This window comes from Apus apus, chromosome 7 (assembly GCF_020740795.1).
Source record: "Apus apus isolate bApuApu2 chromosome 7, bApuApu2.pri.cur, whole genome shotgun sequence".
In the NCBI taxonomy this organism is placed as follows: domain Eukaryota; kingdom Metazoa; phylum Chordata; class Aves; order Apodiformes; family Apodidae; genus Apus; species Apus apus.
In genome coordinates, this window is record NC_067288.1 from 27,656,567 (window position 1) to 27,675,300 (window position 18,734).

Genomic DNA, 18,734 nt, shown 5'->3' on the forward strand with positions numbered 1-18,734 from the left:
AACACTAAATATTCAAACAGTCCCACAGATACACTCAGGATGAACCTGACTCCCTATGCAGAGAGACACTGGGACATGACCAGGCTCTACCCCAGATGGCAGCTCAAGCTCAGCAGTTCATTATCAGCCACCATTAACATCCTCAGGATGCAGAGAGAGCACAGCTATAACCTGTCCTTGGACTTAGAAACCAGGCTTTGAACAAGCAAGTTTGATTTAACATGGAAATAACCAGGAAGATCTATCCATGCTGTTCAAAGCAAATGCATCCATCCATATACATGAACACAAACATTAAAAACACTTAAATTAAAAAAAAATTGAGACAGACATCTTCAGTCAAAACTCAGTTACAGGACATGACATTTTCTTAGTGAATCAGACCATGCAATTAGCCAAAATTAGTTTAGAGTAAATCATTTCAGGCTGTTCACTGGCTCCTCAGACTTCAGGTTTCTCAGTTATGTGTCACTGTATAATCATATTTGCCTAATTTCCAAGTTTGTTTTTCCAGCTGATTACTTAAGAAACAGCAGAACACACTGTACCTAAACAGCTGCAAAATGAACATAATAAATCAAAAAGCAAAGGTTTATTTACTTGCCCCTCCTTTCCAGATTAATTAAACTACAGCAATCCTAGCTTTGTCTGTAAAAAGTAGATAAAACACTGACAAAAATAAAAATACCCAACAAAATAGAACTTGAGGCAGGTTTTAATGGATGACACTCCTTTCACAGCACAAACCTGTCATTTGTTACAGGGGTTCTAGAGCAGCAAATCTCAGAAAGACATTAACCACCAAAACATAAAAATGTTCAACTATGCAAAGCAAGTTTGTGGCTTTCTTTTTAAAAAAATGAATATGATAGAGCTTCATTCACTTGATATATTTTATAAGCATTCTAATTCTTGCAGTACTACAAGATAATGGCCTGTATCCAGAGGGGGGGAGGGAAGCCATACATCACTTGGCTAACATTTCTTTTCCATTTTGTGATATAATTTACTATACCTAGTTAGCTCCCTTTTGAAGGCAGAAAGGAAATACTGTGAATAATCAGAAAACAATGAAAATGAAATGAAAACAAAGAGGAAAATCACTTCTATGAAAATAAAAAAACGACACATTTGAGAAGTACTGAGGCGTAACACATCAAATTAAAGGTATTTGTAAGGAATGGAAGGAAATGCTCTGTCAAGAGATAAGCAGTTTGACGTTCCCTGTCACCACACAAAACAGAGTTCAAGGATAGAAATCCAGGCAGCTTCTGATAAAATGGTGTCAACCTTATTTTGCTTTTGCTGCAATTAAGAGAAGTGGCTGCCTGCATGCTGGACTGCTGGCACCTGGGAAATTCCTGGTGCCAGTTGTTCTTATTAACAAATTGAATTCTGATATAAAGTCAATGGTGAAGGCACTGCTCTTCTGGCTCTTGGACCATCATCTTCAGACCAAGCTGCTGCTCAGGGAATTTTGACTTTATACAATAGTCACATTTTCTGATAGTAAAAGCTTCTGTTGCCTCTGTTCCTAAAATGGATTTTGTTGCTATTACAAATTGAATTTCTGGTTGGTGGCATTTATTTGATTATAAATTTCAGAGGCTATTTTCTTTCAGGCTTTCAGTCTATGTCTGCTCAACCTAATGTATTTCCAAGTCACAGAGCTGACTGGGGAAGCTTTCAACCAACACATGAAGCAGCCCCGTTTGGCGAGTCTACAGAGATGTGAAGAAGCAACAAAAGTTTGATGTGTGTTGGAGCAGCACCCAGGGTTGCTCTAAATCACCATTTACCACAAATCTCTGCTTTTTTAGCAGGCTTTTGCTGATAGATATCAGGTTAATCCTAAAACTGAATGCTTCAATTATGGGATTAATGTCAATTGACGTACAGAATAGCAGCAAGTAGAACTGCTTTCCTTACAGAGGTACTAAGTCAGCATCTCCTTGCTGCTTCCAGAGGCAGGCTGTCTACCCTGCAGGGAGATGCTCTGTTTCCTCTGCTGGAATTAAATAGTGGCTTTTTAAACAATAAAAGTATGGGATTCATTGTAAAGCTTTTTAATAGGGCCTGGGGGGGTTGGGAATGAAATGCAAGGGGGTGAGAAAGTCCATCCGTAACCAGCCCTCCTTCAAGAAGACAAAACTGAGACAAGATAACCCAAAAGAGGGGTTGGCAGCACTAGAGCTCAGCATTGTGCAGGAGGCAGGTTTTTGAAATCTCCTCTTTTTATTCTTACAAAAAATATCCTCCTCACAGCTGAGTATTCCAAATATATGACTTAGTGAAATGCTAAATCAGTCAAGAAATGCAGAGAAACTGCAGTAGGGCCACAGGGAAACTCCCTCTAGAAAGTGATTTCTTTCTTTCTCTCCAGGGTTATGGACTTACCCGCTGACAAAAAACTAAAACTGAAGAAGAAAAGTTGAAAAAACCACCTTAAATAAAGGGGACCTCTTAGTTAAGAAGGTGAACACTGCTCCCCATATCAGCCATTTCTCTGGTTTTTTTAATCCATCTGCTTGAAATGGAACCTCCATCGAACCAACGCATCCGACCGCGACGCATCAGATACATTCTGGATCCTGCAATCTTTCTGCAAAGCAACTTATCAATGCCTGTCAATCACAATCACTGTCCACATGCTTTGCTTAGGAATATGACATGTGCTACAGACATACAATAGATCACAGCAAAGTACAATTTAGATTCTATCCTGAGGAAATGTAATAAACCAGAATTAGCAAAGTCTAACTCATTTGACAGCCCTTCTTTAGAAATATGTATTAGAAACTCAAAAAGCAGACACATGCTGCATGGTTTTTAAGACTCTTAAGAAGATAAATCCACATACTGAGAATTTCAAAGTTGCCTGTAAAAGGCAAGTATACAAGTCCCACCAAAACCATGGTGAATGGCAGGTGGGACCTCCTGGCTATCTTCCCAAACCCAACCCAACTCTTTTGTGCTGCCTAACTCTGGCAGTTGTGATTCAGTTTCATACTTCAAAGACCAAAGGTACCTTTCAGAAAAAAAAACAGGAAACAAAAGAAGCATTTCAAGCCCTTCTTTTCCTGCAAGACATTACAATTACAAATATGTCCAGTGCTCTTTGTGGGGTGCCAAGACGCAGTGGGGAGGGCCAGGTTCCCCTTCAAATCTTAGGGTAAACCCTCTACCCTGAAGTGGGAATGAACATAGAAAGCCAGACTCGAGCCTTGACTGTTCTGAATGCACCTGTGATGCCTCCAAAAGTGCATGACAATAACAACCTTGCACAATCTATGGTAAATTAATTCAATAGCTAAATGAATTCATTACCCTACAGAGATACTGGAGTGGTAAAAATGGATAAGCAATGTTGCTTATGATATTTTTACCCAAAACAAACAAAACAAAAATGAGTCAGAGGAGAAAGGAACATGTTGGAGAAGACAGATTTTCACAAATATTTGTATTTGAATTGCTGATTAACTCTTCCTGCTGTTATTTTTATTAATGTTTTAATTATATATGCAATAGACTTCATGAATAACTGAAAATATATAGGAGTTATATTTTACAAGCCAGAGAGGCAGTTACACAGCCAACTTCAAATGCACTTCCTTTCAGTTAAGGAAACAAAATGCACTGGGACCATGATCTCTTATGTAGTCTATTTAAAAGTAAGCATGTGATGCAGTAGTTCTCCTGAGCTCATCCTAAAACAGATGTTGCCATCTGCAGTGCTGTATTTCATTCCATGTCTGCAGTTGTGTTTTTTTTTTTAAGATGTACTGGTCAACTGAAAAGACAATGGATATGGAGTGGGGCAGCAAATTCTTATGGGGGCAGTCGTAGAATCTAAAGTCCTAGCTTATTATTCCAAAGATATCTCTAAAAAGGACGAAACTTTAAATATTAACTGTGCAGGCACCTGGTAAGGTGAGTGAGCAAAAATTGAGGTCCTAATCAAAATGCTACAAATGTGCAATAAAGCAATATTTTGGGAACCAGTTCAGTATCTAGATGAGATCCATCTCATCAACCGGATGGTGCAACACCCCCAACTCACTTAACACCCAAGAAGAATCAGACCCACAGTGTTCCCATCCAGTCTTCCCAACCTCATCTTAACACACAAACTATTGCCATGTTCAGGACACTGACCCCACTGAAGCTGCAAGCCTTGACATCTCCTGGAGACTGTGTTGACCCTTCTGAATAGCATGTAATGAAATCTTCGTTTCAATTTCCTTTCAACCCACACTGCTAAAAAAAATAATAATAAAAAAAAATAAATAAAAACTGTCAGCTGCTTTAAACTGGTCCCTGTTTTTCTGGCCCTGCTTCTGGCAATCTAAGTAGCTGTCAACACTGTAGGAGCAGCCTGCTTGATAAGATTATAATTTTGTTTACATTGTGCTATAGGATGGCACGCTGAGTACAGCGCAAGGAAAACGGCAATCGGCAGCGTGCGATGTGCATTTTGTGCATTTTCAGTAAAATGTGGGCTATCTTCCTTTATTCCTTCCTCAGAACTGCTTGATTTTGGCTGATGTTCTTAAAGGTGAAGAAAAAAAAATGGCTTTAATGTATTTCCTCGCTGGAATGTACTGCAGTAAAACCTGTAATGGCCTTTTTTGGCACCAAACCTAAAATATACAGCATTCAGAAAACAGCTATTTATTGAAGCAGGAAATGCAATACCAAGACTACAAATCACTTTTTACATCTAGAAAACTGGAATAAATCTGGCTAACACCTACCTCTCTACCACAGGTAGAGCTCCCAGTCTCAAACTAGGAGCAGCCCATTTCCGTTTGCTGTGTGGTTGCAAGTTAAAGGCCTTACTACATCTCATTTTCATCCTCTGTAAAATGGAGATGAAGCCATGGATTTTCAGAGAGGGTCATGAAGCTCTCTCAGTACGTGAGACTGTAAATCTACCAGGGAAATGTACCGATATTTTTACAGCAGTCAGTTGGGTTAGTTTTAATTTGTGTTTGATTAGCAAAGTGCTCTGGGCCAGACTCACAATATTCATAGAATTCCCGACGCAGCCAGGCAAAATTTAACAATCATGATGGTAGTAATATGTATTCAGTCTTAGCCATAAGCTGTTGGGAATATAGGTCAACAATAACATAGTTGTATAGTTAGAGCATTTCTCCAACACATATTTAAATGCTGCAATAAAGGGCAGAGAGGAACACAAACCAGCTTCCTATTTCCTTTAGCATGATCACTGCTGGCTTTCCCTTCTCCACAAACTAAATATTTTTATACCTTTTTCTAACTCTCTCTCAAAATTAATTTCTCAGCTATGTCCTGTTCTTCCTAAGAAAGGTCAGTCAGAGCTGAGTATGTGGTCCCAGGAGCAAAGCTGAATTCATTTTGCATGGGAAGGAGCAGCACTGAACAACTTTGTCAGGTCAACCAAAAGGCAACATACTGAATCCTTCAGCAGCCCAAGTGCACAAAATGGGTGTTTCACCTTAATAATTGATGCCATACTGAGAGGGGTGCTGAGTGGTTTTACATCCAAAGGCAGCAGGGCTAAGCTCCATTGTAAGGTAGGAAGAGAGCAAGCCAAGAAGACGTGAGTTTCTGAGGCAGGTTGCTGCGTGGGAAGTGAGCACACGGATCCCATCAAGGAAGCAAGGGGGCCCTGCATCCAGCCACCCACACACGCTTGGGAAGAGCACGGCTGCTGCTCTGCCCAGCCAGCATCACAGGAAACTCCATCTCACAGCCTGACAAGACAAATTGTGAAATTTATCTCTCTCAGACCGGGTTGTCCTCTGTGTAATGGCAACAAAAGGCAATACCAACAAAAGAAGAAGCAGCATTAAAGCCTTTTTTGCGAATGGGGAAGGAAGTAGCCATGCATCAATATGCTAAGTCAGGGCACAACACGGCACTTAGGTCTGGAGGCTCCGCTCAAGCCTTATTGACCCACGTGACAGTCACTGCACAAGACCTCCAAGCACAGCTGAGGGCTTACACAGCAGGACTTGCAACCACCAAATAAAAGCACAACCAAGAAATACTTGTTCTTTCCTAACTCCAAGCACCCAGCTTTATGTAGCTCAGGCAAAATTTTTAAAGAGCACGTTATTGCAAATGACAACGGTGTTATTTTTACTTTAGGACAATTGCAAGTGTCAGAATTTATGAAGGTGTGAATGTCAAAACATTATTTCTTCATTAATGGTATCAAAGCCTGTGCTTGACTTAACAGTCACAGTTTTAAGGCTTCATCAATGTCATTCATTTGAAGTCTGCCAAAGTACACATGTAATTTAGCCTGATTGTTTAGGAATATATTTCATCTAACTCCTGTTGTTCAAGAACAGAGTCAGGTGATTTTGGCTCGCTCTGCTTCTCCTAACAACTGGAAACAATAGTAACACGTATTATACCTTACTTCAGCCATTCAAATGCAGAGAGACTTAAACACATTGATGAGCACGAAACAGTTGAGCCAGAAGCAATGAATTTCACGTCTGAGAAGTCTGAACCTCCCATTTGGAAGTACCAGTACATTTCTGTGCAGTAGCAAGTACAAAGCACTGAATTATTTCCAGCTCCATTTTGTGAAGCGAGGTAAGGAAGAACTAAAAATCAGCATTTACCATGTGTCAGCAAATAGTGTTGCAAACATCAAGACTAGAAATACAGTCACTCATACCCTCTTTCTGCTGAGAGAAAAAGTGCAATACCCTCCTGCGTTCATGCTTTCCAGGCTCCCTCTTGGCACACACAACCACCTGCCCAGGCCAGACACTGCCAGTAGTTTGGGTGAGGCCACCTCTAATTGATTTAACATTTTCAAGCTGATGGTTGCATGTTGCAAAATTAGGGCTACATTCTGGCTTTGTTCCCAAGGAAGCAGCACAGCCTGAGCCAAGAGAGATGCGTAGGACTGTGTTTTCAAACACAGCATCGGGCTGTCTTTGCCCACTTTGGAGAGCAACATAGGCAGGAACAGCACCCAATAAACAGCAGTTTTTACTGTGTGCACAAGAAGGCACACATAGGAGGATGCAAAGCTGCATCCATGTGAAACACCCTAATGAAATTAGCATCTACTGACTGTAAATGATAGTAAACTGCAGCAGAAAAACCCACGGGAAACTGCAAGTTACTCCAGCAGCAGAGCAGCATGAAGCCTGGAGAGAACAAGGCAAAGTTCCCAGTCACTATCTCAAAGGATACTGGAAAAACAGAGATTGTGTACATGTAATTGAAAAGGCAAGTGGATGCTCTCCCACAGAAGCACACCAGGACAGCATTTTACTGACACTCACAGCCAGCCAGATACATAAAGCAGACAAAAGTCATCAACTGTGATATGGTGGAAGAGGGTCAGGCACAACCATCCTACTCCCCACGCACAAAGCAGATGGCTTGCCACAGATGCACAGATCATTCTTCTGACCAAAATCAACACGCCAAATCAGCCTCCAAACCAATGGCAACTGGAGGACACGAAATGATACCTTCAAAGCCAGCTGGCACACACCATCCTGGCCCTGAATGCAATGAGTGGCACAATGGGCACACAACTTTGCTTCCATCTGGTGTGGCTGGCAACAGTGGAGGTCGACACACAGGCTGGAGGAAGAGAGCGGTGCAGAGATGAAGCAGTTGACTGATGACAAGAGAGAATTGAATAGGGAGGGAAAAAATGACCTGCAACAAATCAAGTGTGGCTGTATAGATGTGTGTCTCTTCAACAGACTCAATCGACAGCCAGAGGTTGACAGAGATAGTGAAATGGTTAAACAAATAGCTTCATGTCGGCCTGCCCATAGTTACGATGAGATGGATAGATGCAACTAAGAACCACTGACCTTAACAACACAGAAAGAAGTGAGCATTCTGGAAAATACATAGATAAGCCAAATACACAACAGAAGATAAATACCAGTATATGCTATGATTTGCATACTAATCCATAAAGCCCAAGGTAAATGAATAAACCAGTTGTCTAAACAAGAGAAATGTCAGTACAGCAGATTGCACTGCACGTTGGTAAGTGGTGAACAGAGGGACACCACAAGCCTTGTCAATGATGTATCCTCAAGAAAAAACCCTTTACAGGATATTTTTTCCACTTTACCTTTCCCTTCTCAATCATTACACTGAGAACTGATCCTATCGTTGGTCAATAAATGCTCCTTACATGCAACACTTTCAAACACCAACCTTCCAAGATTTTATCTACACCTGATCTGGGCCCTGAGCAGGAGTTTCCACAAACTTCTACAAAATCACCTCTGTATCTTTTCTGTCTTTTACTACAATGTCTTACAAAAGACTGCACAACGGGCAGGCAGGAGCAGTGGCCATGCTGAGATCACCCATTCCTAGAGTGATTCATTTTGTTTACACATGTCCATGTAAGTGCATCAAACATCTCTCCTATTCCTAAACTCCCAGTAGAGGGAGATTTTCTTTTCTTTCAATACAACAAGCACAGATGAGTCTCATTCCACAATGAAGATTCCTATACAAGCCAGCCAGACAAATAATAAGTTACAGGATTTGAGGGTACAAAAACCAGTGTGCCAAGAAGTACTTTGACAGTGCCTCGCTCTTCTCATGCAGGGAGCTTAGCAGAAAGACTATAATGGCAAGGTGCCAAAACTGAGCTACTCAGCACCAAGGCATGTTTTCCTGCAATCATGATCAGCAGTGGTAGTTGTGAAAAGTCAGAATTCAAGAGCTTAGCTGTAAAATACTTAATGGAACAAAAGGGGGAGGAGTCAGGATTCACAAATCAAGGTTATCATCCAACATTAACAAAAATAGGAGCACATCTCGTCTTCTGCACTGGCAAACCTTCAGAGCTCTCTTCTGCCAGTCCAAGCACCAACTTGGTCCTCTCCACCACCACCTTCTCAGTTTATCTCAACAGCCTGACTCTGAAAAACCTGCCTTATTGCAAGAACATTCTCAAAAGCTGTTAATCACTCTAATGTCTATTGACAGACAATTATTGTCCATAGTCCTAATGCCATTTAACATTACTTTCTGACTAGTTAGACACCAAGTCCCATAAAACCAGACAGCTCATCTGAGAGGTGTTCAGGTGATAAAGAAAACACTAAAAAGGCATGTGTTCCCTCAGGGCAGTTCTTTTACCCACTGACATTTAAAAACAAGCAAAAGTTTTCTTTTGTTGTTAGGAATAAGCTGCTTACTGAAGGCAAATGTGCTTGCTTTCTGCCAAGTATTCAAGCCTCTCTTTTTGTTTAGAGGACAGGAAGGAGGGAAGATTATTCAGCTGAGGTTGGATCATCACAAATCTTAGGGAGGGTGAGTTTCTGTGAAAAGAAGGGAAAACATATTTACCTTCTTAATTTGTTTCCCACAGACCTTCACATACAGTAGGATTAAAATGTCAAGACATGAAACCTATGCTCAAGTGTCTTTCTCAAGGTCTTGCATATAAACAAATCTTGAGATCCCATCTCAGTGTCTCCTAAGTGTCTTTAGGTCCTGAGACCAACGAAGAACATGACACAACAGAAAGCATCCTGTTAAAGAACATGCAGAGCATTTAGAAGTGAGATTTCTGAAGATCTTCACCAGATAAATCAGCATAAAAAAGCCATTAACAGATGTTGTTAAAATCTTTCACACAATTTCACTCCAGTTTAAGTTCCATTTTTTTTTAAGCTGCATTTTGGCTTATGAGTCATGTTTACTTTTCAAGAAGCTGAATTTTTATCAAATTTATATTTTATTACATTCATATAAAAACGTTCCCATGAGCACGGGGCAAAAAGCAAGCAAAATATGCAATGCAAAAATTCTCTCATTCCTTCTTAAAACCAGTTTTCCTCTTGATTCTTCCATTCATCAAGGTTTAGCTGTTCTGAGAGACTCCCTGTTCAACTGATGAAGAAAGCAAAAGGAGCTGACCATAAAATATTAACTTGTTCAATTTTTTTATCTTCAGGAATCAAATACAGATTAATTATAAAAATTTTCTGCCTTTCCCTCCATCCTGTTATTAGCACAATCCACAGGGAAGAACACCCTGCACTGCCAATAGCAGTTATAATTGTGAATATATTTTTAACAGCCAACTCCATTTTCATCTGTTACTGCATGTCAGGTACAGACAAAGCCAGACCTTACAGGATGGTTATCTGTGGTCACTGCAGCTCCACTTGCATCTCAAACAAAGCTTCTCCCTTCAGGGGAATGGGACTGCACAGACTGTGGATGTCAGACTGTGACTCTTGGCTGTCACTTGACAGAAAATACTAACCTGAACGAATCATGGCAAGGTAGGGCTTAATTCCCAAACATCATCTCTTTTCTTCTGAACTGGGGTTGTTTGCTGCATTTATTGTAGCAATGTCTTCTTCATTGCACAAGTAACTGCCCTTGCCAAGTGTACTGCTTTCCCTCAGGCTGCTTTAAATCTCTCCAAAAACCCAACAATGATCCTTATCTTAATATAAAGTATCTGTGAACAGTTGAGAGCAATACAGAAGAGCTTTAAATTGAGAGAGAGAGGTCAACGATGCAGCGACAGTACTTTGTCCCTAAATATAAAGCAGATTAAAATTCAGTGCTGATGACAAGCACAAGCTATTCCCTGTGCCTGGCCATGGAAGGGATCTCCTGGCCCCTGCCCAGTGAAGCCCTCTGGTGTGTGACCTGCTCTTAGCCTGTGATTCCAGACTGCCATGGGGCTGCCAAAAGCATGAGTTGAGGGTCAAGCCCTTCATCTGTCACATCCCTACCATGCAGTCTGGCACAGTAGGTCACAAATAGCAATAAAGTGCCAGGGATCTCTTCTGCAAGTCCTGATGCCCAACACATCCCCTGGCCAGAAAGCAGCCTGCCTAACCAGACCATCCCTGACTATCTCTGCCTTTTAACTGCTAAGAGCTCAGCTAGAGGCAAACAAAACCCAGGATCCCTCCTGCTGCCGAGTTGCTCATCTTTCCTAACCTTTTTCCCAGTGTCCAGAACAAAACCAATGCACCTTGACCCCCTGCAAGGCTGGTCCTGCCTGTCACTGTGGGATTGATTTGTAGCACAGAGCCAGTTTCACTGTCTTGCTCACCCTATTTTCTTGGTCACAGTTGGTCAAACACGCCTACTGGCTGCTGTCCACTGCCATAAATTTGTGGGGTTTTTTAATAACTCTCAATAAGGTCTTAGAAAAGCCTGTTGTCTCCTTCTTGAAAAACACTGCATTAACATTAAATATAAATTAATCAGTAGCTGCACAGGGCAGACGTGCTGTGCACCCACAACGGTTGCCCATTATCACTGTTATCGAGGCCAGTGTCAACTCCTGAGAGGAGAGAAACTGCAACCAGTAAGCAGCAAATAGACTCAAGATGAGAGAACAAAAGGGACTACACTCAGTAGCATTAGTTCACTTACAAGAACCACTTTCATTTCCAGTCTTCTAGACTACCCTCCTGTTGATCAGGAGGGATTGTAAGGAGAGAACAACAGCCACCAGAAAAGGAAGCAAACTATGGGCTGGAGTGGGTGGAGTGCCTACTACAAAAAGTAGCAATTCACCAGCAAAAGCTCATTTTTTGGTGCTCAGAGTCCATTTCATGGCACCCCTTTAAGACTGGAAGGAGAAAAAAATTAGACTGACATTTAACTCACACCCTGGAGCCAGTGGATCAGACAGAGCAGGCAAGCAGAGCAGCACTAAAAGAAATATGGGGGAAAGGGGAGAAAGAGTAGTATCAGCTGTAAGTACTGCAGCTGGAAATCCAGGTGGGAATGGAGTGCAGAGAGACCAAGGGACAACAGGGATGGCTGAGGAGGGAGACAATAAGGGAGTGAGTAACAAAGAGATATAGTCAGAGCACGGGCCAGCACAAGGAGAAGAAGAAAACTGACACATAAAAGGAAGGAAACGTTGCTTCATGGAGTAGGAAACAAGAGGGCTGCAGGAGGGCACAGGAAAGGGAAAGGAAAAAAGCTGAATGGGAATGCTGGAAGCATTGCTGGACCACTGGAAGCATAAACAGAATGGAAAAAAAAGAAAAAAAAGAGCAAAAGGGGTTCAGGATTTTGAAACAGCATCTAGAAAAAGCAAGAGGAGGAAAATAAGATGGGGGTGGGAAAGAAAAAAAAAGACCAGCAGGACAGGCCCTAGGGAAGACAGGGAGTCCCAGGGAAAGATCTGACTTACTGAGCACTGGACCCTCAGGCAAGAAAGCCAGAGGAGAATTACAAAATGCTGCAAACTTAGAGAACCTTATTTCTGTCAAAGAGAGTGGTAACAAGTGGAATGTGAAAAATTATCACAGAGTGCATGGAGGAAAAGATCAGCAGCACTCATGTAAGGGGATAAATGCATTTCCCTGTAAAAGTGATTTATTATTTTTTCCTCAACAGTTTCCTCTCAAATTAAATGAAGCCTTTTAGGTACTCACATTTCAGAATGTGGGACAGGCTTTGTTTGTTTCTCAAAATACTTATAAATAACATAGGAACATCCCCAAGTATTTCTGGAAGTGCTTTGCTTATTTCAAGGTGGGTGTTTAAAATTAACTATGATATAGCAACAGCTTAAATGAAATGCAGTAGTGTCTTTTTGCATTTGAAAGCATTTAGTAACAATATTATTATAAGACTCAAGAATCTCATAGTGCTTTGAAACTACACTATAGCCACATATTGCAAAGATACCAATCTTTATGTAGATGTTGCAACAAGTTCTTCCTGAAACCTACCTGAGCTACCTGACAATACTGGTAGTCTTTTTTCAAGGGAGGGAATGGATCTTTGAACAATGGGTTTTGTTCCTCTTCACTGGAGAATTATGGAATATTCCTAGTCCCAAATGAGAGCACATATTATACTAGCATCAACCTTCTATAAGATGATTATAAAAATAGTATTTTTTAATCTTTTTTTTTCCTTTTATATCAGAGGGTTCTAAAAATCTAAATCACTAACAGCATTTGGGAGATCAGCTCTAAGCAACTCTAAAATTTAAATCAAATTATACAGACTGTGGCAAAGCAATGATAACTACCCCTGGATCTAGAAATTGCTTCTAATATTTAGTACATGAGAGCTGGACATCCACAGAGGTTCATGTAAAGCTCTGCTAAGAAATTAGCTCCAGGCCTGAAGTCACCAACTCTCTTCTGATAAATGATCTCCGAAATAGCCACCATCAGCAGGAATATCAGAGATGCCATTGCTCTTACAGGACTAAATGGCAAGAACATTTGAGTAACTGTAGGTGACATCCAGCTAAAAAATGGGAGCAGAATCAGCAGAGAAAGAATGTATCATCACATCAGAGAGCAGGATACAATACCAGAAAGCCAAAACCTGCTACAGTGCAGCACTTGCTATTTGTTTCTTTTATTATTCCTTCCAAAATACACCTGGGGAAAGTATGAGGTGAAAAAAGGCTAAATATCTGTACTCCAGCAAGTTACAGTCAATAAAAGTTAAAAATATAGTATTACTGGAAACCCAGAAATATTAGAGAAGTATGACACAAGCATGAGATGCTAAGAACAAGGAGATTGTCCTCATTTTTCCATTGCACTGGAAATAGGTACCTCATTTTGAGTGCCACTCCTTAAAATATGGGGAAAAGTCAACAGGGAGGAAAGAAAAAACAACAACCCACAAATAACTAAGTGATGTCAGAAGTAAAATCAACAAGAAAAGAACCATGATTTCCTTTTTCTTCCTCCTCCCACAAAGCAAAGACATGATTAAGTTCAGGACGTGCTAAGCATCATCCAAAAATGTCCAACAAGGCAGTTAGAGGCAAGGAGATTCATCAGTTCTTCTCCACACAACTGGCAGGAGGACAAGTGGTAGAAAGAACTAGATACTAGAAAAATGAAAGTCTTATTAACTGTAAGAATGGTGGAGGCTGTCTGAAGAATATGAGAAATCAATGCCCAAGGATTAAAAAGAGGTTAAACAGACTGTCAGCTTCTGGAGGTGAGATGCGTACACTTGATCTCACCTAAGAGCCTGGCAAGTTACCTCTAAGTTACCTCCCAAGATCTTTTCCACATCAGCATTTCTGGGATTTTTTGAATGCTTCAAGTAATTTGTCTCAATTATGGAATAATTTAATATACGAATGAACATACCAGATATTAGTGTTGGCATTTGTTAACTGATTTTTCCAACTCCCCACACTCCTCCCCCCCCCCCCCCAACCTAAACTCAGTGAGAAATTAAATGTATTTCTTTCCTCCCCTTTCATTTTGTTTTGCTGTCTTGGCTAAGGGATTGATGCTCTGGGTGTTTGTATCCCTCAGCTTATTTTTCCTCAAAGAATTTTAGGAATACCAACATATTTCATGCTTCTGCTCTAAGGTCACTACACAACTCATCCTTCTTGTTAATAATAAGGTGATGTTTTGATCTTTTCCCTCCTTTAAGTACATAAGGTACAGTAAGGTATTTAATGGATGTGCTAATGGATATTGTGCATCTGTTTGGTCCAGTGAGCTGAGGAAAAGTATCCCCATGCTCTATGAGTCCCTTGTTCTCTCTACTCACTGGCATCTCTGACTTTCAGAAACCAATGCAGGAAGGCAGGCCTCAACCACACATCTGCTCTCTGAAGTATCTCCTACTGCAGGAGACACATCCTCCCTACTACTAAAAATAAAAAATATTTTTGAAAAAAAAGGACACTTGAGAATAATATTCTCCCACAAGATCAAATCCTGCATTTTATTTGTCATCTGGGGAGAAGTTTTTGGATTACTGAAGGCTTTTGCATTGCAAAACCAATTAGAGTATCAGCATTTGCTAAACAAATATTGACTCTGGGACCTGCAAGTAAAAGAAACACACAACATCCTTTCTGTTGCAAATATCAGCAGGTCTAATCAAATACCAGCTCCAACAGCTGAGCAGAAAATTTCTGATAAACTGAGGAAAGATTAAGGCAAGTCTGGCATTTGTTGGCTTCAAAAGTTGAGAAAAATCACAGAATGATGACAAATTTGGTCCCTTGTTACAGTCAAATAGTTCCAGCTTTTTCCAAGACAATTTAATTAGCTGTAAGGCTGACAATTTATATTCCAGTCTCAAGTCTAGCCTTGCCTAAAACAAGTTTTAAGGAAACCCTGCATGAGCTGTAGCTGCAGCACCACTGGGTACTGATTTAATAACTTTTTAAGTGCCCACACAAAAAGCCACATCTTATTTCTAAACAAGTTGGTTAATTTAAAAAGAAAAACGACTCAGAGCTTCCCATCGTTTCTAAAGCTTTATGAAATTAAAAGTGCATTTTATTCCAGTTAAAGAACACAAGACTGCAAGACAGGAGAAAGGCTGGAGGTGTGATAGTTCAAACTCATTTCACTTTAGATGATCTTGAGCTCTGAACAGAACACCTGTCCCCTCTAGAAATGATGCATTCTTATCGTTGAATAAATAAATAAATAAATAAATAACAAGAAACACCATAGAACAAGATGTAGGAAACCTGCTACACAAGGTTTAATTGCAACCATTTGTAACCTGCATTTCACTCAGATACATATCTTATTTTTAAGCAGATATTCCTAATTAACCAGAGGAAGTGGTTATCAGCAAGTGAACCAGTAGCAGAATGGGGTTATCAACACTATGTGATATAACTGAAGTACCCTGAGATATTGATCCAGAATCAGATGGCTGTCACAAACTGCAAGATTCCAGGACCAATTAGGGGACAGAGAGGAGGAATACAAGGCACCAGCACTACTGCTCTTGCATCTGAATGAGGACTCAGCATAACCCTAATCGACTTTTGCCTGGGGAGGTGACAGGGTCTGAAATGGGCTCACTCCTTCTGACACATCCTCCCATACCACAGTGCCTGAGGCCCACTGTGGTGGGCATGGGTCTTCTTACAGCCCTTCCAGGCAGGGAATCCTACTGCCTCCCTAACCTAAACAGTTTACCTGGAGCTACATGGAGTCAATAATGGAAGGGGAATTAAACATGAGTCTCTTGCACTGCAGGTTAACCCATGTGCTATTAGGTCATCGTTCCACTCTGGAGATGTCATTCCAGGATATTAAGGTACTGAAGGACTGTATCAGACCTGCCCAGGTTTTAAGGAAGCCAATATACAAAAAGTCATTGCCACTTTGACAGTTAAGAAAAAAAAAAAAAAAAGCTTTAGGATGAGGGGATCCTGAACTAACTGTGGTTTTGCATGAAGTAAATCTGCTCATGGGGCAAGGTGCAGCCAGCTATTCAAAATCTAAGCACCCCTGGGAATTAAAAACAACCAAAACACAACACCAAAACCAAACCACCCACATCAAAGACATCCGTTCAAAGTAGGACTGCCACACCATCACAGTACTGCTAGGGATGAGGCCCTGGGGGACAGCATCATGGTGCTGTAACACTGCTCTCTATGTGGGAAGGAGATCAGGGGCCCTGTGCTGGACTTTGTTTTACACCACAGAGATGCCCATAATTCATCCAACAGCTTCAGTCCACCCATCAAATCAAATAGTGTTTCCCACATCTGCAACCATTTTCTTTCCACAATTTTGTGGTGACATAAGGACATAAGGTGATAAGGCTAAAAGACAGGTACATATTAGCACATTATCTGCAATGTTAAGACTCAAGGACTGAGGAGTCTCTGGTCAGAAAAAGAATCGAGTCCTTCTGTCCTTCAGCCCCTCACTTAGACACACTAAAGAGTTAAAATGCAAAGAAAACAGTGACAGAAACCAGGCTCTGAAGCTCAGCTAAATGCTCCTTGAAAACTTAAAATGAAAAGCTCACCAGTCTTAGGTTGGTTCTGTAAAACAATGCATGCTGTGGTGCTGGCTCACAGGTGAAACAAATTGCTGCTTTAAGTCTCTTATAAAAGAAAAAAAACAAAAAAGGCTACCATATGGTGCTGACTGCAGTATCTCTTAGCAGGTGAAATGCATCCAAAACAGGAGCTACCACACTTAATTATTGTGACAAATTCGGTGATTCAAAGTGGGAGTCTTTTGGCTTGGTGTTGTTCTTATTATTTTAATAATATTTTTAATATTTTAATCATATATTTAAAAAGCTAATGTGCTATCCCCACCCAGACAAATTAATGTTGAGGGTAAGAGACAGAGGAGGAGAGGAAAAACTGCACACTCAGATGGAGAGGTTTGTGTCACCCACAAACAGGAAGGAGTTCTGAGTTTGTGCAATTCAAGACAAGGCAAGTCTTGGCACAGCAAAGAAGGAGGATGCACTAGGCAGCAGTGAGTTGCTCACACAACTCCCTTGACTTCCCTTACTATCTAATCTTAGCATCTCCTAAACTAACAGCAGCACTAAAACCACATACAAAACATTTACACTGATGGAGAGGGTGAAGCCAGTCAGTGCCTGTCCAGATCACCTGAGAAACTGCTTATATCCAAGGTGAACACTAGAAAAAGGCTTTGTTGAAGCTCATTTCCTCCCACTGATGCGCACGGTCATGTCCCCATGCACAGGAAAGGCTGAAGAGATCTCAGATATCAGGAGTAAACACCCAGTGGAGCTGCTGCCCTCCCTGCACCAGGGTTTGGCTTCCCACACGTCAGGCTGCACTGGATCTGCTGAGCACTGCCAGGCAGATGGACCAGCATTTGCAAGCAGGATTTGGAAAATGTCACTGGAAACAGAAGAGATTTCCCAGCAGTTCCCAGCATTCACATCTGCTTTTTCTCTCCCCACTTTATCTCAGCTGAGTTATCAGTGCAGACTGATGAAGTTAATCAGCAATTAGATATTTCAAAAGTATTTGCAGTAAGATGGTAAAGGGGTCTCAGGTTTATTATATCCCAGATAATGAAAGATACACACACACATGTGGTATCTGCCTTTTGATGTGAAAGCATGCCAGAGCCTCAGAAAATTGCTTGAATAGCTCCAGTGTGGCTGTTGCCTGATCTCCAGGTCCATGATGTCTGGTACTTGGGCAACAGCTTTAGCCAGCTGTGATTTCAACCATGTGTAAATGAAAGAACATGGCTTTTGCATTTCAGTATCTTGTCTTTAACACCAAGCCAGACAAACAGCACAGCCAAACCTGAGTCTTTCTGAACTCACAAACAGGACTGAGGGTCCAAGCTCTTCTGTGAGGTTCCATAGGGATGCTGTTGCTAGGGAAACAGGGTCCCCATTGCTAACAAGCTGCCACATCCATCTCTTTCCATTTTTAAGACTTACCTGCTCTGGACATTCTAAATTAGTGAATAAGTACAGGGAATCCAAATAATACATTAAATATAAATAAGCACACAGACCAAGTGGCTTATAAGTCAATTAGCCCCATGCACAGGTGAGGCACAATTCCAATTTATTTGCCATTTGGTGTAAAGTTTCATGGGATACTACTGGGATCCTCCACAGCCACATTTGCTCCTCTTCTACACCCCTGGTTGCATTTCAGCATCACAGTGTCCAAGTGTGTCAGATATTTACAAGAATCAGATTAAGTTATTCCAACAACCTGACTTTTCCCCCTCATAACCTGTGTTATTAAGAATCAAAGATATAATTTCGTTCACCAGGAGAGGACCATGAATAGTCTCCCCAGTTCCTCATGCCCTGAATCACAGCTGTCTCAGCAGTAAACCCACAAAATATTAACCTAATTCAAGCATCAAGAAATGCCCCACTCCAATTCAAATAATTGAAAAGTCCCTGTGGAAGACTCTGAGGTTTGATTCACTGTTTTTTTCCCCAGCATGAACACTTCAGGTGAACTC

General features: G+C 41.0%; 1 protein-coding gene across 10 annotated transcripts in view; it reads right to left on the minus strand.

Moving 5' to 3' along the window:
* Positions 1 to 18,734, minus strand: part of DAB1 (DAB adaptor protein 1) — a 444,762-nt gene that overhangs the window by 405,553 nt on the left and 20,475 nt on the right. The window contains exon 1 of one of the 10 annotated variants that reach the window (XM_051625713.1): positions 9,198 to 9,226. The exons of the other annotated variants lie outside the window; for them this stretch is intronic. The gene's annotated coding sequence lies outside the window, so the exon portion shown is untranslated. Of the gene's footprint in view, positions 1 to 9,197; positions 9,227 to 18,734 lie in introns of those variants that run through there. 10 annotated transcript variants of the gene reach the window in all.